This window comes from Cupressus sempervirens, chromosome 10 (genome assembly GCF_028749045.1).
Source record: "Cupressus sempervirens isolate cs-2001-9-10 chromosome 10, ASM2874904v1, whole genome shotgun sequence".
In the NCBI taxonomy this organism is placed as follows: Eukaryota; Viridiplantae; Streptophyta; class Pinopsida; order Cupressales; family Cupressaceae; genus Cupressus; species Cupressus sempervirens.
This window is the reverse complement of record NC_143127.1, coordinates 802,815,872-802,842,235: the sequence shown is the minus strand read 5'-3', so window position 1 is coordinate 802,842,235 and position 26,364 is coordinate 802,815,872. Positions and strand designations below refer to the sequence as shown.

Genomic DNA, 26,364 nt, shown 5'->3' with positions numbered 1-26,364 from the left:
CCTTAGCCCTCTAATCAAATAGTGATACAATTAGACAAAATAGAGGTAAAAGTTATTGGTATGTTGAAAGATGTTCAGATATAGTTGATAGTTGAACCTCAAATCCAAAACATCACTAAAATACATGTGGTTGATATTTTTGAGACATATCGATTGCTACTAAGAAGAGAATGGACAAAATGCTTAAGAGGATGGCTTTCTACAAATTTTGCCCAATTATGGTTACCATGGAAAGGGTTGAATAATCAAATCAAGATAGATACAAAACCAAAGTTTTAAAAAAATGATTACAAAATGCAATGCACCAAATGAGGTCACATTCTTACAATAATATTTAGGCTCTTACAAAGTGATGGCTTTTGACACAAATTCAACCAAAATATTAGATGATCAATGATGGAATATCCATGGTTTCAATCCCAAAGTAGGAGATCGTAACATAGTTCATAGACAATATGGTGGCTAACTTAAAATGTTTAGGAGAAGAAGTTGACCCCAGTATTCTACTTCTCCCAAGATTTTTTTGATTGCATAAAGTTAGTCATTCAGAGTTTGAATGTTCACTTTTCCAAGAAGCAATTTCTAAAGTATTAACATAGATAATGGAAATAAAGAGTGGTAACATTCCAAAAGATGAACCCATGGAAAGTCAAAGTTCTAAAAACATATCTAAATCAATAGAAAAAGTTAAAGAGGAGATTGAAGATCTAAATGTATCATATAGTGATACCTCTTCATATGGTGGAGGTTACCTCTTCATATGGTGGAGGTCTATCTTCTCCTCCACTAGGGATTATCAAAGTTCAAAGAAGGAGACATTATGCAAAAGGTCAAGAATAGACTTTAGTATTCATCCATCCTAAACCCAAAGTGGATGAAATTACATAATTAATTAGGGAAATTTAGGACAAACAAGAAAAACATATAATTCTGGTATCAAGGAGTAACAATGGAAAATCATCAAGTCCACCCCACAAAAGACTACAGTGGATCCCCAAGAAACAATTCTTTCAGGCTCAAGTAAAGGAAAAGATAAGGAAGAATAAGAAAAAGGTTAGAAAGCCCAAAGAAGATCCAATTTGGATACTTTTCTTCGATGGTTCCAAATGCATATTAGGAGTTGGTGCAAGAATTGAGTTAATCAACCCAAAAGATAAGTCTTTCTATGCAACATATTGATTGCAATTCAGATGTACTAATAATGTTGTAGAGTACAAAGCATTGATCTAAGGACTTCTTTTCACATTGGAGAAAGGAATCATCACTCTCATAGTTGAGGGAGATTCTTAGTTGGTTATAAGACAATTGAAGTCAGCATATTCTTGCAATGATAGGAGGTTGCTTGCTTATAAGAAAAGAGTATGGGATCTAATGTATGATTTCAAAGCTTTGAATATAAAGTCAATTCCGAGGAGGAAAAACATGGTAGTAGGTGCTCTCTCTATTTCAGCTAGCACATTACAACTAGCTGAGAGAACAAAATTGAAAAGATTTTTAGTAGAATTGGTTGCTACTCCATCTATCCTAGACAATATTAAAAACTTCCAAGTCTTTCAAGATGATCAACATATACTCAAATTTATCATGTGCAATGGCCACTTTAAAGGGAAAGAGATTGATGACACTTCGGATGATGAACTTGAAGATGAAGATGGGATCCTGAACTTAAAAACCAAGACTATTTCTAAGGGAATGGTTGATTTGGAACATATTTTTTATCATGATGAATTCAACACTTAACAAAAGAATGGTCAAAGAAAAGGGGGATCAAGGAATGCAACAAAACAATGGTCAAAGAAAAGGGGGATCAAGGAATGCAATTCATATAATTTGGGTACTAATGAAGATCCTAAAATAGTAAGGGTCGAAAAGGTGTGCAATGCACAGGAAAGGGAAGATATGCTCAAATTTCTTACGAAATACAAGGAAGTCATTGCTTGGAGCTATAAAGAGCTCAAAACATATGATCTTGAAATCATTACGCATGACATATTGTTGAAACTACATGCCAAACCCTTCTGTCAAAGGTAAAGACATGTTAATCCTATTATTGAACCATTGATAATGAAGCAAGTTAAGAAGTTGCTTGATGCTAAGATCATCTTTCCCATTTGCCATTCTACGTGGGTGGCCAACTTGGTTCTTTTGCAGAAAAAGACTGGAAAGGTTCATCTTTGAGTGGATTTTCATAATTTGAACCTTGCATCTCAAAAGGACAACTACCCTTTTCCTTCATTGGATGAAGTTCTGCAAATTGTTAATGGTCCAAAGATGATATTTTTCTTGGATGGATATTCACGATATAATCAAGTAATGCTTGATGAAGAGGATAGGTTAAAGATGACCTTCATGACTAAATGGGGAACTTTTTCTTACAGAAGAATGCCTTTTGGGCTAATTAATGTAGGGGATACATTTCAACAAGCAATGAACAAAGATTTTAAGGGGTTAATAAATAAGTGTATAGTCATCTACATGGATGACTTAACTATCTTTCAAAGGATCAAAGCACTCACATTTCTTATTTAAGATAGGTATTGATTAGATGTCGTAAATACAACATATCACTAAATCCCAAGAAATGTTCCTTTGGGGTTACTAAAGGAAAGCTCCTAGGTCATGTCATCTCTGAAGCTCAAATCTCCATTTATCCTAATAGAATTGAAGCTATTCTAAAGTTTTCACCTCCTCATAGTTGAAAAGAACTTAAGTCTTTCTTTGGAAAGATAAATTTTGTGCAAAAGTTCATAAGCGAATTTGTAGAGATAGTTTGTCCCCTTAATAATTTTCTCAAAAAAGGAGCAAAAATAGAATGGGTTCTAGAGATTAAGAAATAATTTGAGGATATCAAAGTGGTCATTTCTATGACTCCAGTACTGGTGAGTCTAGGTTATGGACTACCTTTCAAAATATACTCTTTTGCTTCAGAACATTCATGTGTTGGGATTCTTATGCAGAAGAAGGAGCAAGGTATATGTAATTATGCATGATCCTATGGTTAAGGCATTACTGATGGAAAATGAACTTGGTGAAAGGAAAGGAAAATGTATGGCAATCCTTCAAGAATTTGATTTAGATATTTAACCCTTGAAGTTGGTAAGAGGCTAGGGATTATAAAAAATGATAGCAGATAACCAAATCGATGATGAAAAGAAATTCTAGTTTTAAAGTGAAATAGATGTGGAAGATCAAAAGAAGATTATAGTATCATAAGTTGATATTGACCAAGGTATAATAACAGATGTTTAGTACTAGGATATTGTTTACTATCTATTACAAAATCAGTACCCCAATTGGATGAATAGTTCATAACATAGGGGACTCAAAATGAAGTGTGAATCCTACATGCTACGCGATAGAAAATTATACAAAAGGAACTATTAAGGAATTTACCTAAAGTGCTTGGGATGTGAAGAAGTTAAAGAAGTTTTGGAACATTTTCATGATAAGTATGGTATAGGACATGGTTTAACAGAGGCTACAACCCATATGATTCTAAGATCAAGATATTTCCTTCTTATGATCTTCAAAGATACTTTTGAACATATACATACTTGCCACATTTGTTAGACTAGTGCCAACAAAGAAAGACATCCTATGATGCCATTATAACCAGTGTTTGAGGTATGCCTCTTTACAAAGTGGGCACTAGATTTCATCAGTCCAATCAACCCACCATTGTCAACTAGACACACTTGTGTTCTCACAGCTACTAATTATTACATGCATTGGACAAAAAAAAAATTGGAAATTGCATGGCTAAGGTGGTTACAAATTTCTTGGAAGAACATGTTGTTACTAGATTTGGAATGGCATTCTTTCTAGTATGTGATAATGGATCAACTTTTTCATCGGTATTCCTTACTTGATGGGCACTACAAAATCAAGCTATTTAATTTTCTTCAAATTATTATCCACAAGGAAATGGTGTGGCCAAATGTATGAATAAGAAATTTATCATGGTAATAAGATGTTTGTTGAAGGAAAATCCTAAAGATTGGCATACTCAACTCAAATATGCACTATGGACAGACTGAGTCGGGGTCAAGAATGCTTTGGGGACATCTTTGTATTTGCTTGTCTATGGAAAAGAGCCAGTATTCTCACTTAACCTTAGGATTCCTATTTTGAAATTCATGAGTGGGTATGCTAAAGATGCTGACAAAGTACATATCAGACTAATGAATCTTTTGGAGATAGATGAAAAAAGAATAGCTGCTTTGGAGCATATGGAAAAACATTAGGCTTTTGTCAAGAGGTGGTCCAATAAGAGGACCACGATCAAATATTTCACAATATCTGACCTTGTTCTACTCTGGGACAAGGCAAATGAAAACTTGGGCAGCCACACTAACTTTCAATGCTTGTAGATTGGTCCTTATTAGATCACAAAAATTTTGGGAGAAGATACTTTTAGGTTGAGTTCCTTATTGGGGGAATCACTTCTATTGCTAGTTAATGGGAAATCTTTGAAGCATTACTTTGAGGCCTAAAAGCAAAAAAACAAAATTTTAAAATTTAAAAAAAAAATTTAAAATTATTTTTGCAAGTGTGCATATTTATGCAAGTGTGTTTATTTTTGGTTGTGTGTTTTCTTTTAGTTGTGTTTTTGCTTTTAAATTTGCATCAATCTAGTGGTTAGGTGCAATCAAGATTTTATCTTGACATATCTCATTAAACCACTTTCTCGGTTTCTACTTTTGGGAAGAGGTATCTCTTTGTCAGAGCATTTTAATGATTTTATTTCTTACACCAACTGAGGAATAAATGTTACTTGCAATAATAGGGTATTTTTAGTCTTGAATGCAGAATTGTAAATCAAAATGTTTTCAACACTTTGCAAATTTAAAGATTGACTCTCTTAGCTGTTATCAAACCAAGGTCAAAGGCAGCAAGGGGTAGTCCAAATCCTACTGGTTCAAATAGAAGGATCTTCTCAAAAGAATATTTAGTATCATTATTCGGCATGAGAGTTTCTAAAAAGTTCTTAAAACAGGAACCCAAGGGATGTTCACTAAAGATTGAATCTAAGAAATGACACCAATGTCTTGGTCACACAATCTAAGCATGGTTAGGGTACAAAAAATAAAAAAATAAAAAAATAAAAGGGTGTTAAGAATGAAAGATTCTACAAATTTTGAGAAAGGTAATCTAACTATAGGGATATGCATTCCAAATAGGCTATCTAGTATCAAAATAATTGCTTCATCAAAGAATTAAATGGTGACATGTGAGCTACATGAAGCAAGTATTCAAAAGATTACCTAGGACTTCAAATAAAAAGTGATAACCCGTTAAGAGTCCTTAGAATTGATTCTCTCATCTAGTCAGACAGGGGATTGAAAAACAACTTTTGTGAGGATTCTTGATAAATGGACTAGAAGGGGTGGAAGATTAATTCAGAGTTGTCAAAAAAAATTGGTAGATTGCATTCTGAGATGTCAAAAGAAATGGATACACTATGCACACATTGAACTTGGAGATTCAAGATTCTAAGGTTTTGACTATAAAGTGACTCAAAATATTCTTGGAGTATTCAGGATTCACTTGGTATTGGACACATATCAGGGGAATGTTTATTGATGAAGAAATGTCTTTGTCATTTCTTCATTTTTGTCGAGGCTATTTGTTGTGGTTTCACAACACACACCCTATTTCACCTAGAAATTGGTACCCCCTACTTTATTGTTTAGCTTTTTGGATCCCTAGCTTGGGGGTCTAAGTATTGTTTAGGGATTTAAATAGTGCTTTTACCTAATTCTGGGTCTCTACTTGAAAACCCAAATTTCCAAAACCACGCTACTGAGGGTTCTAGATAAAAAAATTAAGTTAGAGGTGCACTAGCACACCAAGTCCACCTCACTAGGTGTGCTAGTGTGCTAGTAGTTCATGGGAAAGCACTTCCCTCTTAGAAGTGAGCAGTTGCACACTTGCGTAGCTGTGCACCTCCAAGAGGTGCACTATATCCTGGGCCTATAAATCATAGGACCCCCCACCCCTTTACTCACCTTCATTTCTCTCTTCCATCTACCACCTCCCACATTGCCACACCTTCTGAGGTGCATCTTACTTCTTCCCTTACCTACACACAAAACACACAAAATGTTAAAATGAGCCAAGGCAAAGGTGTGCACCTTGCACACCTCCCAAGGTGAGCAAGGTGTACACCTTTGTATTAACAAGAAAAAATAACAAAAAACTTAAACTAACGCTAAGCTTTCACCTAATGAAAGGTGCACAAATTTACACCTATCCAAAGGGCACAACTGCACACCTTTATGAAGGTGGAAGCATCCCTAAGTGAGGTAAAGGGTATGCATTTAGTGCACTAAATGTGCACCCTTTCTTTTTGCACTTACCTATGTGTTGTAAGGGTGCACACCTAGTGCACCCCATGAGGTGCACTCGGTGCACACTCTCATTTTTAAGAGAGGGAAAAGGTGCACCTAGTGCACCCATGAGGTGCACAAGGTGTGCCAAAATTTTTCTCACTTAGGAGTTTAATATGTTAGTGTAAATAATTATTATTTACACTTTACTTAAGTTTAATTAGGATAAATGCATTATTTTATTATTTATTAGGTTAGACATCTAGGAGTTTGCATACTCGTATGAGTTATCATGTTGACAACATAGGAGTAATCAACTCTAATTTAGCACATGGCGTCTAGAGCATAAGAGTTAGCATCTAATTCAAGCACATGGTGTCTACAACATCTCTATACAAGATACACCTTGTTATACTTATCCTCTCATTGATGCATGTACATTCATGCACAATAGAGGATAATCCACTTTTGGTGGATGTTTGCTTAGTTGTCATGCTTATCTCCTAGTTCATTCTAGAGACATTCTAGATGGATCTTAGAGACCTTTATATACATGCATTTCTAATGTGTATAATCATCTCAAAAAATCATATCATTCATTTTTCATATCAATATTCTGATCATACTTCATTTGGTCCATATTTGTGCTTTGTCTTGTGATTCTCTATCTTGGCTTTATTTTTCCCTAAGGCAAATTTTTACATGGTATTAGAGCTATACCTAATTCTTACATGGTATCAGAGCCATAGAGGCATCATTTCATAACCATTGGAAACCATTCTTACTTCACCTCTCTAAGGACACCTCGATATAGATCCAGAGTACCCACAACTATTAGGAGCATCTAGAGCCAAAGTAGACCTCACCATTGCATCCAAAGCATCAATTCAGTCAAAATTGACTATAAATTTGCCTATGTTGGGCAATAGTCAAAATTAAGGAAAAAAAATTTGCAAACTGGCACTCGAAGGTCTAATTTGAAAATTTGGTATGATCTATTAGATCTATGCATTTATTTTATTTCAGATCTATCATTTTATTTTCTCTACTTTATTGCCTTTTTTGGATTCTATTTTCAAAAAAAATTTAGGCCTCGCAGGCCTGCAAAATTTTTTTTTTGCAAGAACCAGGTGGTGAAATATTGGCCCCTACAAGGAATATTCTGTCACAGTGCGACATATTCCTTATTCCTTATTTGGTGGCATATTTCAAGTGGACTACAATCAAATTTTGACATCATCTTCAATATTTCCAACTGATAACATTCACAACAACCATAGCTAGTTTACCAAGATCTGGCAACAACTTCATTGTGGCTTCTTAGCCGCTTTACTTGGGGTGGCTTGTTCTTTAAAACAAAACTCACACCCAATTTTGGTGTATGTGGGACATTACACAACCATTTCTAGCACCCAGCAAAGACAAATCTAACATGGTCCACCAGCCAACATTCTGAGTCTCCCTACCAACTGTAAATTCAACACCGGTCTTCAAATTTCTAATGACTGTGGGCTTCCATACCATCACACCTTCCTTCCTCCATGTGGTATGATAGTCACCCACAATATTTGACCTCATAGCCTAGTCAACAGAGTCCTACCACTCTAACACATGGATTGGCCACATTAGCTCTAGCTCCATGCGGCACGACAAACCCTGCCACATCACTAGTCGACACAAGAAATTGTACAATCCAAGTTAGCCTGACATGTTGACTTATTTTGTATAAACAGTATAGCTAATATCAGTAGTGATGTCACTACCATGTCATCAGGCAGTATCATTTTTGCTGATGTAAGAATTTCATGCCATTAAATTTGATAATCATTTGACCATCATCAGTAGGCCAAATTGCACTGTTGTGACAATAGTTTTGACATCAAATTTAACTTCACAATTTGCTACTCAAACCCCTCTCTAGATTCATTTTTGATTTGATAGTTTGACTTTGGGAAGCTATATCTCAGTCATTCAGGCTCCAAATAAGGTGCATTTTGTTTTTTTTTTTGGATAGAATTTTGTGAACTTTTTAGCGGTGCTATTATTTTCTAGTTTTGGTGTACAAATTTGTCAAAAAATTTAGTTTTTTTACTGTACCTTTCTAGTCCTACATTTTGCAAATTCAATTGCTCCATACATGCTCATTCGAACACATAAACAAGTTCTATTTATTTCAAAAGTGAATATTTTTTTGTCTACTTTCCAGATCTATAATCAAATTATTGGCTTGTATGGATAGAAATATCACTTTTAGAAATATGTCCTTTCTTTGAATTGTATTGCTTCAAAATTTTTGTACATTGTAAAGTTCCAGATTTGAACTATAAAAGGAGGTTATAGCAAAATTAGAAGTCCACTTAGTCCATTTGACAGAGTGGCCTATTGTAAATACACTACCTATAAAGTGCTAAATTATATATTGGGGGTGTTCATTGATTTTTTTTGCATTTTGGGAGGTGCATACATTCATTGATCTCATGGCATTTTGTTTCAAATGTTGGTTTGGTGTTAGATCGAGGTTGACAAAGAGGAACTATCAAAAATTGAGTGCTTTAATCATTGATCATCTAAGAAGAGAGCATAATGAAGTATTTCCTTATCTATGTTCCAAAAAACTAGTCTCTTCCATTTATCCACCACTTGTTAAAATCATTTTAGATATCATTTATTTCAATATCACTCCTAATTTGTTTAAAGTCATTGACAAGGTCACTTATCCTTATGACATTTGGATGGATCTTTGGGAAGCATATGGAGATCCACGAGTTCCTCCATTTCTAGAGGACATTCTATCTTTAGTCACTCCAGTTATAGTACCTTCAACTCCAGATGAGATCCCATCTCTTGATGCTCCTATTGCTACTACTGATTTAGTTCCATCCACAGATGCATCTGATTCAGTGCAGTAGGATTTACCATGTCTTCCTACTTCAGCTTCATGGGATGACTTCCTTCGAGACATTGTAGAGCTGTTCATGGAGTCTCAAATTGAAGATGTGGGAGACATCATTAATGACATCAATCTTCTCTTTTTTTTAGGAAACTTCTTCACTCGTTGTGAGGGCACACTCTAACCCTCAACCACTTGATCTTTCTTTCAAGACTAACTTAGTTGTGGACATTTCTTTACAATAGATGGAGAAGGACTCTTTCACTTATGAGTAGTCATATCAGTCTTTAGAAATTATCTTACCATTTCCTTAGACATCATATTTTCTAAGGATTCTTCCTATCAGTTGGGGAGCATTCTCTATGACACCTATGACACCATTTCTTCCTACAAGGAGGAACATTATTCAACTTTCATGGTTTATCTTCTTCATTCATCAAGGATCTTCTATCATGGGTGTGCATTCATTATTGAGGGAAGGCAAAATTGCTTCTCTTCCTCCATCTTCCTATAAGGATGCTTCATCATCTTTGGAGCTTGATTTGACCTTATACATGGACATGCTTCCTTGTTTTCTACCTTCTTGTGGGCATTCACTAGATTGGTTCATGGCATCTACATTATTCAAGGACTTGTCAACATATAATAAGACTTTAGAGGTAGCTTCCACAACATACTACATCCGGATCCCTCTTCCACCTTTCTATCCACAATGGAAAGCATACTTGCACCTATACTTGGTGTATCTTCTACCTAAAGGGAGAAATGTTGTTTGTAGGCATTAGATTATCTTTTGTCTTCAAGAACTCATCATTTGGAGATCCTTCACTAAGGTGGGGATTTCATGGAGGGATTCTCTATTATATATTCATGATGTATGTCATAATGGGGGGGTCTTGATTACTCCATCCATCTTTCCTTATTGTACATATCTCTCTTGTTGTGGGAGAGTTTTTCCCATGAGGATTTCCCTCTTTCCTCATTTTTAGAGAGATTTCATTGTCTTGTATGTATCACATTGTATTTGTACATGGGTACCTAACATGGCCTAGTAGCCAGGACCCATTATGCATTTCATCATAGCTTTTGTGAGCTTAAGTGCATTCCCTTAAGTTACACTTAAGGGGGGTGTTAGTGTAAATAAATATTATTTATACTTTACTTAAATTTACTTAGGATAAATTAATTATTTTATTATTTATTAGGTTAGACACCTAGGATTTTGCATACTCATATGAGTTTCCATGCTAACAACACATGAGTAGTCAACTCTAATTTAGCACATGGTGTCCAGAACATAGGAGTTAGCATCTAATTTAAGCACATGGTGTCTACAACATCTCTATACAAGATACACCTTGTCACAGTTATCCTCTCATTGATGCACGTACATTCATGCACAATGGAGGATAATCCACTTCTGGTGGACATTTTCTTAGTTGTCATGCTTATCTCCTAGTTCATTCTAGAGACATTCTAGATGCATCGTGGAGGCCTTTATATACAGGCACTTCTAGTGTGTATAATCATTTGAGAAAATCATATCATTTATTTTTCATATATATATTTTGATCATACTTCATTTGGTCCATATTTGTGCTTTGTCTTTTACTTCTTGATCTTGGCTTTATTTTTCCCTAAGGAAAATTCTTACATGCTATCAGAGCTATACCAAATTCTTACATGATAGGGTTTTTGATTTTTTTAGTCAATTTTGAGGATTAGGGTTTCTAGATTGTATTTTGGTAGTCATTAGGGTTTATGTAGATTGATTTTTCTTCACTTCCAGACTAATGGATATCATTTTTTTGTAGATTTAATGGCTTCTTCATCATCTTCCCTCACTACAAAGATGATCCTGAAACTAGTAGTTTTCAAGTTTCTAGGTGTTATAGAAAAATCACACTTCCAAGATGAGTATTCAGAGACCTAGGACACTAAACTTGGCCATATCGATTGGAATGCTTTCCTATTTTATGTTAAAAATCTACTAAGAGGTCCCCGATGATAGCTGCTCTTATCAAATTAGGGGTAGTCAATAGAGCATCCCACCAATATTAGTGCAGTCTTTAAAATTGATCATGGCATTAGCAGAGAACTATATCTCAAAAGAAAGGGTTATTAAAAGTATAGCTGGAGAGATCATGTTAGATCTAAGACCTAAGAACATAGAGAAGGTGTTTCATCTTTTGAGAGTAGATCAATGTATCAGATTAGCATATCATCAAGTGAAAAGTTGGTATGGAGAAAATGGAGAGGAAGCATCTGAAATCATTCAATCCTCATATCTCATTGAGAAGACTCCTCTTGGATGTAAATCAGGAAAAGTGGATATGAAAAGAGGCTATATGAAAGATTATATCAAATATTCTATAATACTTTCGAGTAGAGTCATGGGGTTACTAGCATCAGGACATCTAAATATATGGATGGTACACTTCATTAAGACCATCAAAACAACAAAGATGTCAATTGATTGGGCATCAATCCTCAGTGAGAATTTGGATGAGCAATTGGTGGTAGTCAAGAACAACCATAAGTTATATATGACATCCTATTTGGTGTAACTATTAGCTGCAAGAGCAATAGACTATCCAGGATTGTTCAAAAGGGGTATCATGCAAGATGCAAATGCATGGCCTTATATATTATACCCCTAGTTAGTGAAGAAAAATCTTTTAAATAATAATAAGGAGTATAGAATAGTGAATGATGCCTTCATTTTTGCAATCATTTGATTCATTGAAGGGGATTATGCAAAAAGGATATCAGATGAGGTGGTGGCAAAGATTATAGAAATTGACACCTACTACATCCAATTTAAAACATTCACTTATTTGAGGGTAGCAGGTACAACTCTCAATCCAAATAATCTCCCTAGGTATCTATTTGTAGGCTTATATTGTTGGAGATTTCATGATAACTCTTGTTTGCATATAAGAGAGTGAGGAAGCAACACAAGTAAACCTGGGTATGGCCCATTACTATAGGACTATTTAGCATTCTTCAGAAGTAGGATATTCTGACTTTTGAGTCTAGGTGGGATTAGTATCCCTCAGAGGAATATAACTCTCCTTGTCCCTATTTTGATAACATTGAAAGAGTGAAATACTTAGTGAGGAAGCACTTCCAACATGAAGATGTCATTGAGGACCATTGGATGAATGTCATGGATGACTATGAAATCCATATTAGGGATTATTATAGGATGACTCTCTATTTGAAAAGAAATGATTTTAATGGCTTCTTCATCATCTTCCCTCACTACAGAGATGATCCTGAAACTAGTATTTTTCAAGTTTCCAGGTGTTATAGAAAAATCACACTTCCAAGATGAGTATTCAGAGACCTGGGACACTAAACTTGGCCATATCGATTGGAATGCTTTCCTATTTTATGTTAAAAATCTACTAAGAGGTCCTCGATGATAGCTGCTCTTATCAAATCAGGGGTAGCCAATAGAGCATCCCACCAATATTAGTGCAATCTTTAAAATTGATCATGGCATTAGTAGAGAACTATATCTCAAAAGAAAGGGTTATTAAAAGTATAGCTAAAGAGATCATGTTAGATCTAAGACCTAAAAACATAGAGAAGGTGTTTCATCTTTTGAGAGTAGATCAATGTATCAGATTAGCATATCATCAAGTGAAAAGTTGGTATGGAGAAAATGGAGAGGAAGCATCTGAAATCATTCAATCCTCATATCTCATTGAGAAGACTCCTCTTGGATGCAAATCAGGAAAAGTGGATATGAAAAGAGGCTATACGAAAGATTATATCAAATATTCTATAATACTTTCGAGTAGAGTCATGGGGTTACTAGCATCAGGACATCTGAATATATGGATGGTACACTTCATTAAGACCATCAAAACAACAAAGATGTCAATTGATTGGGCATCAATCCTCAATGAGAATTTGGATGAGCAATTGGTGGTAGTCAAGAACAACCATAAGTTATATATGACATCCTATTTGGTGTAACTATTAGCTGCAAGAGCAATAGACTATCCAGGATTGTTCAAAAGGGGTAGCATGCAAGATGCAAATGCATGGCCTTATATATTATACCCCTAGTTAGTGAAGAAAAATCTTTTAGATAATAATAAAGAGTATATAATAGTGAATGATGCCTTCATTTTTGTAATCATTTGGTTCATTAAAGGGGATTATTCAAGAAGGATATCAGATGTGGTGGTGGCAAAGATTATAGAAATTGACACCTACTACATCCAATTTAAAACATTCACTTATTTGAGGGTAGCGGGTACAACTCTCAATCCAAATAATCTCCCTAGGTATCTGTTTGTAGGCTTATATTGTTGGAGATGGCATGATAACTCTTGTTTGCATATAAGAGACTGAGGAAGCAACACAAGTAAAATTGGGTTTGGCCCATTACTATAGGACTATTTAGCATTCTTCAGAGGTAGGATATTCTGACTTTTGAGTCTAGGTGGGATCAGTATCCCTTGGAGGAATATAGCTCTCCTTGTCCCTATTTTGATAACATTGAAAGAGTGAAATACTTAGTGAGGAAGCACTTCCAACATGAAGATGTCATTGAGGACCATTGGATGAATGTCATGGATGACTATGAAATCCATATCAAGGATTATTATAGGATGACTCTCTATTTGGAAAACAATGCTTTGAAGATAAAGGTTCCTTTAAAGATAGTTCAGCAAGATACTAAAGAGGTCCTAGATCCATTGTATAATAGAGATAAGATCTTTGATTGACCTATTATAAATGTAGAGATCAATAAAGAAGAAAATGTTGATATTAATCATCAAGAAATCACGTCATCCAATTGATCAAGGATTGGATCAAAAGACCTTTCAAGCTAGATCCAATTCCTCAATTTTTAGTTTTTCAAGCCACAACATGTTTAGCAAAAGGTAGAGGAGAAAAGGTAACAGTTTCCACATTCATGGCTCAGTCCCTAGTGAGGCAAAAAATAGTACACCAACTCAACAGAGAAGTTGGATACAAGAGGGGTTAGAAGGGTAAAGTCAAGAGGAAAAGAACTTTGTCCCAACAATCTGAGCTGGAAGAAGGAACAACTCGAGCACTACCACAACAAGGGGTAGAGAATCTACAAGAGTCAAAGAATGTAGAAGGCACACAGACTTGAGATAATCCTCAAGTGCTACCACTAGAATGAGGGCAAGGTACTAAAATAGAAACACAAAAGGTTTCCCTATCTATATAATAGATAGAAGCATCCCCATCTACTCCTAAGAGAAGAAAGACCAAAACTATAGTCAAGAGGAGACAAAATGTGATTAGAAAGGTTACCCATTTGCCATCAGTTCCAGAAGTTATCCCAAAAGAAGTAGAAGAGGATGATGAAGACAAAGAAGATAAACTCCCTTTGAGTTATAGGACTTGTCTTTCTAGGGTGACAGAGTTAGAATGGAGAAGAAGCTCCACTATCATATTCCAACACATCATATTCAGTCTACAACTTTCAAGGATAAGTTACAACAATGGATTGATGAGCAGGAAGATGAAGGAGCTGATCTCTTTCAAATGTCAGATTTTGATTTTATGCTAGTTGGAATTGAGTTGGCGGGAGATAAGATTAGGAATACTCTAACTAACCAACCTCAACAAGAGGATTGGAGTCAATTTCCACCTTAGCCACAAGGACATGAAATAGGTCTACCATCACCAAATCTAGATTTTTTCTTTTGTGGATAAAGGTTCAGTTACCCCTCTCCCTCTAGTTAATGAAGAATAGTTCAAAGCTAAATGGGAATAAGAGCTGCAACAAGTACCCACTGATGAAGTGTTAGAGGAAGGACAAATATATGAGGAACCTTAGTAGACTTCACAAGACATAGAGGCAAGAAATATGGACTTGACATATACAGAGATGCCCAATGTGGATCTCTCACAAAAAGAGAAGACTCTAGAGAGGAGTGATAAGTGAAAAAGTATAGTGGTACAAGCTCCATCTTCATCTAAGGATAAATCTTTGATGGAACATACTCTGAGATGGCTGAGGCAAGAGGTGATGATTGGAAACCAAAGGCAACAGTATTCTACTGAGGAAGAGAGAATGGAAGAATTAGTTGAAGCTCTTAAGAATACTGAGTCACCTACAGATGATATATGAACATTTGCATTTATCATGAGTGATTACTATCAGGACATGTTTTTCCATCTTGCTATCCCTCCACCACATGTAGATATTGAGGACTTGACCACAAAATATTATCAAATCAGGGAGGTTGTGCTTGGAAAACCCATAGTGGACACTATTCACAATTGGCTAATAGAGATATGTAATTATTTTCATTTATGGTAACACATGATGTACATGCTTGCAAGAAACCTTAGAAATAAAGATAATTAGTGTTTTGTAATTAGAAAATTGTCTAACTATAGAATTTGGTATATAGCGGTGTATTGTTTTGTTTATAACTTGTTGTTGATGTCATATTATGACTAGTAAAGTTATATGGAAATAGTATACATGTTGGTAATGATGTGTATAACCGTGGAAGTCAGTACAAACCATATGGAACAAAGATAATCATGATTTAGCAAAATAGTATAGCATAATTGAAGGAAAGGAATATTTTGTTGACAAAATAATTAATTATCCAGTTAGGGTTGACATCCTATATGTTTACTCTAAATTGGATAAGTATATTGTGGTGTTAGCCAACCTTGCAGCAATTTTTGTAAAGGCATGGTATTTATACAAAGGATATTTTGTGAATTCAAATGTATCAAAGTGCTATCATGTAATTGTGATGTTAAGCAACTATATGCAAACTCTTGTGAAAGCGATATATGAAAAGTTTTGTTAAAGCTATTTTGTGATACAAGATTGAGCTGAAGATTAGACATTAGTCAAGGAAGAAGTCATAGTACCAATAATCTAGAAATTTGATTACTTGATTGGGTGGTGAGCTCTTCTTGTAATTAGATGTGAAAGTTTGGGAAGTGATCTGATCTTGCATTTATTGTACTACAACTCCTAACAGGGTTGGAATCTTCTAACAGGGATTCAAAGTCTCCTAACAAGGACTCCTTATACTAAATTTTCTCATTGACTCCTAACAGGGTCCATCCTCTAACAAGGAACTTATATATCTGTATATTATCTAGTGGGTATCATCCCCACCGAGTTTTTCCCTTGAGCAAGGTTTCCCTAGTTAACAAAATATGGTGTTATGAGTTATCTTTGTGCATTGTTACTGCTACTATTTAGCATTACTTTATTGCTTTTTTATGCATGCTTTAAAGTAAAAAATTATATCCAATTGGTGACTAAAGTTTGTAGATTACTGTTTCATGCCCCTCTTAATAATCCCTATTTCTAATAATTGGTATCAGAGCATAGTTACTTTGAAGAGGCTTAACAACTTGAGTAAGATCCCTATGGATGTGGAATAGTTGATGAAGAACCTTGAAGAGGTGATTGAAAAAATTGATCTCCTTACTTAAGAAAGAGATAAGTTGAAGGACTTATATGAAGAATCTAAAGTATACATTGGTCAATTGAAGGAAAATATTAAACATCTCAAATCCAAGCCTGAATCTACTAAATCCAGAACCAGTGATGATGATTATTCAAAACTAAAAATAGAGTACAAGATCTTGAAGTATGAATTGAAGAATATGAATCTGAAGTTGACTTTGAGAAATGATCCTGGAAAAGTTGAATCTGATTTGAAGACTAAGAATGTAGATCTTAGAGAAAGTCTAGAAAAGAAAACATCTGAATTTGAAATGTTGAAAAAAGATCATGAAGAACTTTGTAAGAACAATAATATTGTGAAAGGTGAATTAACTTAGTGCAAGCAGTAGCTTGAGAAGCTTTATTCTAGTAGAGAAAATCTTGATGATTCAATGTCAATATAGAGACCTACTTATGATAAGACTAGTCTTGGTTATCTAATTAACATGTCTATGAAGAAACCTGAGATTAGATCAGATCAAAAAGAAAAAGGTAAATCTGATGATAAGATTGAATTTGGTCAATCTTCTGATAAATCCAAAGAAGTTGAACAAGACAAGGAAGCCAAAATTTTGAATAAACCAAAGCAAGTGGAGTCTCCTAAGGAAACCAGGTATAAATTTAGAGGTAAGTGTTTTTTATGTAATGAAATAGGTCATATGAAAAGAGATTGTATAAATAAGTCATTTAATCATGTTAAGGACTTTTATTGTTATAATTGTCATGGTATGTGTCATAAAACAATTAATTGTAGGAAACCTAAGTATGATAATGATAGAAGGAATAGTAGAAAGTCTAGAAATACTAACCCTATAGATAGAAGAAGATCTATTGAAAGAACATCGAGAGGAGTATCATATGAAGACAAAAGACAGATAATGTGTCATAAGTGCAACAACTTAGGACACATTGTTTGGAATTGTCATGCACCTAATGATCAATAGAATCCTAGAAGTAGAGCACTAGTGTATCTGTTATGCAACAACTTTGGACATACAACAAAGTACTATAGAATGGATAGAAACTTTGAAGATAGAAGAAACAATGGAATAAACTTTGGAAATAGAATGAATGATGGAAAGAATGTTACAAATGATAGAAGGAACCATTAAAGGAACTATGAAACTAACAGAGAAAATTAGGAACAAAGAAAATGTTGTTAGTGAACTTCGAGAAGAACTTAATGAGGCATTTGTAAAAGGAATAGATATCTCAAAGGAAAAGCTACATGATGATGAGACAAGAAGATCGAAGTCAATTGTTGAGTTTGATTTAAGTAAGTTGAATTAAGCTTGTTCATAGCATCATAATTTGAGAACTTCATTCCAAAATTGAATTAGAGGTATCAAAGTTGGGAAAAGGTGTATCTAGTTATGTTTAGATGGTACCTAAGCTCTCTTGTAATTTAGAGCTTATCCAAAAAAGTTATGAAGGAATTCAGATGTATTGGTATTAAAGAAAAGGTTAATTCTATAGTAGAAGATGAAAAGTATGTTTTTGCAAAGAATTCCATATAGAAAAGTTCAATGAAGTGTTGTCATGATGGAAAATTACTATGGAAAACCTTGGGTGGCATTTCAAGATTAGATAAATGATCTTGAGTAGTTATTTGATTATAGTATGTAATTAACAGATTTTCCATGTCTACAAAGTATGCAGTTAATGTAAGCTCAAGTTGATGGAATAAATTGAGTAAAAAATTAATTTTCACTTCATTGCGAATACATCTAAAGTGAAGAGCACTTAGAAGTGACTTGTCAAGGTGATTTCAAACCAAACCCTATTTTTGAGAAGAGGTATTTTATCATTTTTTTGCAAATTTGTTTGGTAAAAGTTCATATTTGATAAAATCATGGATATGTCAGTAGTGCACAATATTGAGAATGAGGACAAACCTAAGTTAAAGGTTTCTTCCATGAAACCTACTAAAGAAAACCCTAACTCAGTATTATCCATTACTCTGAACAACGTAGTATATCTTGAAGACGTAGGAAGTTATCTTAATAGTAAGTTTGAGTCTGTTGGTAGTGAATACATGAACAAGGATATGGAATTATTTTTCAATCATAACATGACTGTGAAGCCCAAATTTGAACATTTAAAGGAACTAGACCTATTCAAATATCATTTCTACCATGAATTGGGCATAGATGAATGGACATAGATCATATTAAGTGGGATATATGATGGAAAACTATGGATGCAAGATAATTTAATTGATATTTCTACCAATCTTATTGATGAGGTAATTGGTCTTAGTAAACAAGAATGTGCATCTATAGTTGAGAACATGGTCAAGAAGAAAGTTGAGAGTTATAAAAAAAAAGTATACAATGGAAAGGCTATGGTGATCAACACCATCAAGAAAGATGATGGAAGATTTCTTAGTAGAATCATTTCCTATTTTGTATGTGCAAGCTCAAAGATTGATGAGTTATTAGCCAGATTTATCTATGCAACATATAAGATATGTGTAGAAAATGAACAAGTAAATCTTGGTGAAATTCTGAGAATGCAACTCTTAGAGAACCTAGAAAAGATCAAGAGGACTAAGATTGGTGTGTTTAGATTTTAGTCATTGATAAATCACATATTCTTTCATGTGCTTAAAAGATTTCCATATTGATTAGTCACCAAGATAATAAGTAGTGATAGATGTACAATGGAGAAGATCACAAAAGTATGTAGAAGGCATCCTATAGATAAGATATGGACCATGGAAACTTAATAATGAAAAAATTTCAGAAAGAAAATGAGACAGAGATTCAAAATTGCACCTACAATTATAGATAGATTTAAAGAAGACATTTGCATTATGGTTGATATAGTTTATACTTATATACAAGTAGTAGAACCTCGGGAAACATTTATTGATCCCTTGGGTTATGAATTGAATGATGATACAAAAGTTAGTTATATTGATTTATTGTTGAAATCAGAGAAAGGTAAAGTAGAATACAAATTTGGAATTTATGATGAGATTACCCAGTCAGCTCATCAAGCAACCCTGGAAAAGGCATCATACAAGAAGATAGAGTCTATTATGAAGAAAGCCTTATTAGAGGTCAGTATGACTGAGAATGAGTCTAAGGTAGTCAAGAAAACTATGAAACAAGGCATACTAAATATAAAACCTTTGTCAATATCTATTATAGAGACATCTTAAGAGTAAATAATTCCATATGTAGCAGTATCAGATGTACAACCTAGTGAGCCAAAGAGAAAATTTAAGAGATTGGTGAAAGCTCTGATCACTAAGATAAAAAGGGTAAAGCAACAAGCCACCAGACTAGGAAAAAGGAAAAATATATTGTTGACAATTGTCAAATCTAGCAATGAAGAAGAAGAAGAAGAAGTCAAGCAAGTAGAAAAGGTGACAACATCAAAGCAATTAATAGGAAAATCTTGGTAACCTTGGAAGCCAAAGATAGAAAATATTAACTCTAATATTTTTAATGAAGGTAACTTTGTTTAGATGAACAAATTTTATGATTTGTGTACTAGTTTTGAGAAGGATCAGATTGATATCTCTACTATATCATAGGAAATAATCTAAAATTGACAGATATTGAGGGAATAGTGAACCAAAAAGTCTATGATAGACTTATTCAGAAGAAGGCTCCAGTAAGAGAAGAAGATCTAGAACTTTGGAAGTCTATGCTTAGAACAATTTGCAAGACTGATGACAAAGAAGAAATTAAAATATTATTGACTAATATCGCACCTTACTTGAGAAATAAATTAAGACCATTTTTGTTTATGGTGGGTGAAAAAGATAAATTTAGAAGTGAAATAGCGGCAACTATCAGTCAAACGTTGATAGAATCAAAGACAACATCTCCACCAACACCTAGAACCTCAAAGTGTCAGTAAGTGGTGACACTATGCAGATAGATCAGACCAATATCACCATTAACATTGATGATACTAATCTATTTGAAGGTTTTGAACTAAATGAACCTATTACCAAGGATATTGAAGACAAACTGAGAAAATTTGAAGAGGAAAAGAGGTCACTTGAAGAAGAAAATAATAAAATAGAAGAGGCCAAGTAGAAATTGCTTGAGGATGAGAAGAGAAGAAAGGAGGAAGAGGAAAAGAAAAGAATTGCAGAATAAGAAATAAGAAAGAAAACAAAGGAAGACAAGAAGAAGAGATTGGAAGAGAAATAAGAAGAAGAGAGAAGAATGAACATCCAAGAAGCAAAGGGAGGATGACACTAAACCTTGTAGTTCATCTACTCTACTTCCACTTGCCAGCTTAGCAACTAATGATGATGATCAAATGGATTTGATCTCATCCCTATCAAAGCTTATTCAAAAGAATAGAATAGTAAAGATCCTGCAAGAAACCTTGATGGAGGTTACTGATAGACTGCATAGTACTTTTTTAGTATAGCACATAGAATCAGATCCTAAAAGAGGGCACAAGTAGTGTTGAAATCATTTGATGAAGAATTTAACTTGTTAAATGTTGCAAAGGAAAAGGCACAAATTTCACGTGATGCTAACTTGTTTAGCACCATCTGTCAGAACATTAAGAATGATTTGGTTAGTCTTGATACTCATATCAAGGAACTTTAGAAATGTCAATAGGATGGGAAAATATTTTACATTAAGTGTACTTTATCATACAAATTGACTAAGGACATTGATAGTCAGATAGAAGAAAAGATGAGTGAGTTAGAGGCTCTATCCAGCCAAATCCATCATCCATCTTATAAAGTTGATGATTTTGAAGGACAAGTGGCTAGTATCCACAATGATATCAAGAAACTAGAACTTCAGAAGGAACAAATTTTGAAGAGGATATCATATTTTAGAGTCTATTTCTCTAAAAGTATCTTTTGTTGAGAAATAGTTGGAAGAATGTGTAAAGGCCAAGGACACCTATTCTAACTTCTTATATTTAAATCATAATGTAGTTGAGATTACGTCATATGCTTTATGTGCAATTATCACCTTTCCTAAATCCACCAAGGAGACATGGACTAAAGGTATGGATAGTCTTAAGGAAAATTGAGATGATTGCATGAAGATTCTACTAGCTTAAGGTAGAAGGACAACAATTTTTTTATAGTTTTTGGATAAATTTTGACATTTTAACCTTTTTCATTGATGTCAAAGGGGGGAAGTACACATGAAAATTGTTAATATTGTTCAGGGGAGACATATATTTAAGCATTGTAAAGTATATTGTAAGTGGGAGCATATGTAAACATGGACAAATTGTAATAGATGTAATATAGATGTATTTTTGTTAAGTTTTGATTACTTAGCCAATTTTCCCTTTTTTTTTGCCATCAATGCCAAAAGGGGATATTATTGACAATTGGCTAATAGAGATATGTAAATTTTTTTATTTATGGCACCACATGATGTACATTCTTATAGGAAATCTCAAAAATAAAGATACCTAGTGTTTGGTAATCAGAAAATTGTCTAGGTATAGAATTTGGTATACAAGAATGTATTGTTTTTTTTATAACCTATATCTGATGTCATATTATGACTAGAAAAGTTAGATGGAGATAGTATACGTTTTCATTATGATGCATATAACCTCAAAATTTAGTACAAACTATATGAAACAAAGATAATCATGTCTTAGTGAAATAGGATAGTGGAATTGAAGGAAAGGATTATTTTGTCTACAAAATAATTACTTGTCCAATTAGGGCTAACATCCTAGATATTTACTCTAAGTTGGAAAAGTATATTGTGGTCATAGCTAACCTTGTAGAATTTTTTTGTAAAGGCATGGTATTTATACAAAGGACATTTTGTGAATTCAAATGTGTGAAAGTGCTATCATGTAATTGTGATGTTGAGCAACTGTATGTGAACTCTTATGAAAGTTATATATGCGAAGTTTTATGAAAGTTATTTTGTGATCCAAGTTTGAACTGATAATTAGAGATTAGTCAAGGAAGAAGTTACAATACCAATAACCCAAAAGTTTGATTACTTGTTTGGGCAGTGAGATCTTCTTGTAATTAGATGTGCATGTTTGGCTAGTGAGTTCATCTTGCATCTACTATACTACAACTCCTAATGGGGTTGGGGTCTTCTAACAGGGATTCAAAGTCTCCTAATAGGGACTCCTTATACTAAATTTTCTCATTGACTCGTAACAGGGTCCATCCTCTAACAAGGAACTTATATATCAGTATATTATCTAGTGGGTATCATCCCCACTAGGGTTTTCCCTTGTCCAAGGTTTCCCTAGTTAATAAATTATGGTGTATGAGTTATCTTAGTGCATTTTTACTATTATTATTCAGCATTACTTTATTGCATTGTTATGCATGGTTTAAAGTAAGAAATAATATCTAGTTGGTGACTAAAGTTTGTAGATTTCTCATTCACCCCCCCCCCCCTTAATCCCTATTTCTAATAGACACTGCCAAATTAATGGTGACAATGAGAATCAAAGAAGTGTTTTGGAACTTAGAACAAGTTGAGACTAAATTGATAACTCTTTCAAAGCATAATGAGATCCTAAGTGGGTATTTGAATGAGGTAGTTGGTCTGTCAGATCTGGAAAATCCCAATGAGACTCTAAATGTAGCATTTTAGAAAAGGGATAAGGAGAATGTGCAACTTGATCCATTTTTGAAGGCTTGTCAGCAATGGCAATTTTTTTTTGAAGAGAATGGTGTGCATATTATATAAGGAAACCTTAAATTACTACACCATATGAAAAATAATGCAGATAAGTAGGTAGCTATATTGAATCAGGATTTTGGGTTAATGGATGAGGTACATACCTAGGCTAAAGACCTACAAGTGTTACAATCCATAAAGGGTCAAAGGTATCAGATGTTAATGGATGTATATACAGTGAATGAGTTAGATAAAATTAATGATTGGATAAAGAAGATTGTGAATGGCAATAGATAAAATTAATGATTGGATAGAGAAGATTGTGGATGGCAATAAAGTAGTAGAAACATTACATGCAAATATTCAAAAGCTCAAGGATCAAACCCAAGAACAAATTTTGGAGGCAAAGAGGCATTACAATAATGTGTGTTTGGACATTTTTTAAGATGATTCAAGGGATAAATTGATGAGTGTAGAAGCAATTGTTGAAAATTTTAAGAAGACTTTTGAAGAAGTTTCCACTAATGAGGATATTAGACAAGCATTTAAGACTAAAGAGGCATTATTGGATTTAGATGTGAAGTTGGGAGATTTTTTAGAGACTCGCATCGAGGTGGGAAACTATAGGAAAAAAGTGAATGAAAAATATAAAGCTTTAGATTTTTTGGATGCAATCCAAGTCATAGAGATTATAGATAAATTCAAGAGAAAATACATAGACATACCTTTGGTATGAAGGGGAACAAAACCCAGGCACTAGAATTTTAGTTTTGACACTTGGTAAAATTTTGCATTTTTTGGACATGCTTCTGAGGTTCGTAGGTGCGCCAAGTGCTCTACGTGTGTTACTTCTGAGGTGTGCCAAAAAAAATTTTTTTGAAGAAGCCAGAGCTACATTGATAGTTAACTGCCAGTTCCAAATTTAGAGCCTTCCACGCATCATAAATACATTCTGATGGTAGTTTAACTATTAGTACAAACACCTAATGAAGATGGAGGTTCTATTTTTGGCACCTCCAGAGACTCCCACATCATTTAATGGCTTTCTTCTTCTTATTTTCTCACACTTTCTTTGTTTTAAGACATGTAAAGGCTCATGCATCCATTTAATAATATAAATAAGGATGGAGTCCTACTCAACACCTATTAGAGAGTTAGTTTGTATATAAATAGATTTGTTTTATTAGTTTAGAAGCATATGTTTGCATAAAGATATCTCTCACTCTCAACACAAATTGAGGAGAAGGTTTCTTATAAATTTAGGAATGTAATATGTATTCTAGGTTGTTATTTTGATGCAATGATATATGTTGTTGGTGCCCACATTTGGAGTGTAGTGATTCTTTTCTGAGTGTGTTACATTTTATGAATGTATGTTCATGGAGTGTAATGGATCCAATTGTTTTATTTCATTATTTTGATTGAGAAATCTTTTAATTCTAGTGTTTGCGACAAGTTTACAAATTCTACTTATGTACTTAGTTTGAGAAGAGATCATCCCTTTTGTTCCTACATAGCTTTTTGTCTCACATGAGCACACTTTTTGTGGCCTTGCAATTTGATGAAAAGTGAAACATCTTACAATTACTGAATTCCCATTCATGATTGCATCAGTGGAATTAAGGAAGCATTTCTCCTTCTTTTTTTGGTTACCTACCAATCTTTCAAAGTCTTAACTCATAGACATGTTGTTTTTGTAGCTTATGTCCATTAGGAATTTTCTTTTCAAGTTATTTGCTTAAACCTCTTGTTACCCTATCTTTGTTATTTTCTTTTACAAAAACTTGGTTAATTTAAGAATTCATATAGTTTCATTGTTAGATTAAATTCATTAAAAAATGGAAAAATACAAAAATATATTTATTTTTGTGTGGTTATTATTTTGAGATAGCAAGCAGATTCAAAATCTTATCCGAAATCAATTAGAACCAGTAAAGACCACCTTGTGAACAAATAAATTTATTTTCAACTAAGAAGATTCCAATACATCATCTTTTCAAGAGAGGAGTTCAAAAGGATTCCTGTTGTTGAGCATCATGCAAAACGATAGCTCAACAAGAAGGCAAGCCATATGGTTGGAGGCCCCACTAGGATTGAGAATGTGAAGATTGGCATAATGTAGTTCCAGATTTCACCTCCCAAGATGGACATTGAGAAGAACATTGTGGTCTCTACTTATACAATGATGGATAGGATTTTGAAGGAGGAGAGGAATTATATTATGGGTGTGATAATGAAGATCAAATCCATTGGATGCAACGTGCTATTGATTGAGAAGAATATTCTATGAGATATTGTCACTGATCTTTCATTGCATTAACTATCTAAGGCAAAGATTTTGGTGGTCAAGTATGTGGAAAGGGATGAAATCAAGTTCATTACCAAGACATTGAATTGTTTACCCATTGCTAATATTCAACACTTTAGGGAGGAGAAGCTAGGGCATGCTGATTTGGTTGAAGAGGTTTTGACCAGTGACATTGACATGGACTAGGCTATCCAAAACTTATATGCATTTTTCAAAAAAAATCATAACCCTAATCTGTCACACAATCTTTCACTGTGTCAAGTAACAAATTTTAACTAGCAATAGTTGTTTTAACTAGCAATAGTTGTTTTTGTTGAAAGTTTTGGTATAGATTTTGAGGAAGCCCTAGCTATAACTATTGGACCTTTAATTGAGGTTCCAATTTTACTTTTATTGGTACATATAAAACTTTCTTTTAGAAGATGTTGGTTTGCAGAAGCTGCTACCAAGTCTAAAAAAATTTGTGATTGCAAGAGATGATTCTTAGACTAGCATGTATACATCACTATTGGTGTTTGTTTTGTTAAACTTATTTCATACCTATTACTTAGACAATGCATTTTGAGCCATGAGGCTAAAAATGGATGTCTTTAAAATTTTAAATTTATTATTTTGACAACAATGTTGGTCTTGATTTTCTCAACTTACTATTATCATGTGTATTATCTATATTATTCATTATGTATTATCTTTTAAATGTGGTTGTGTTAAAATGTTTAGATTGACCTACTTGTAACATACTGTCATCTTAT

At 33.9% G+C, this 26,364-nt stretch overlaps 1 pseudogene; it reads left to right on the top strand.

The window, feature by feature from the left end:
* Positions 1-25,798, top strand: part of LOC149536355 (T-complex protein 1 subunit delta pseudogene) — a 35,645-nt pseudogene extending 9,847 nt beyond the window's left edge.
* The last annotated feature ends 566 nt before the right edge of the window (positions 25,799-26,364 follow it).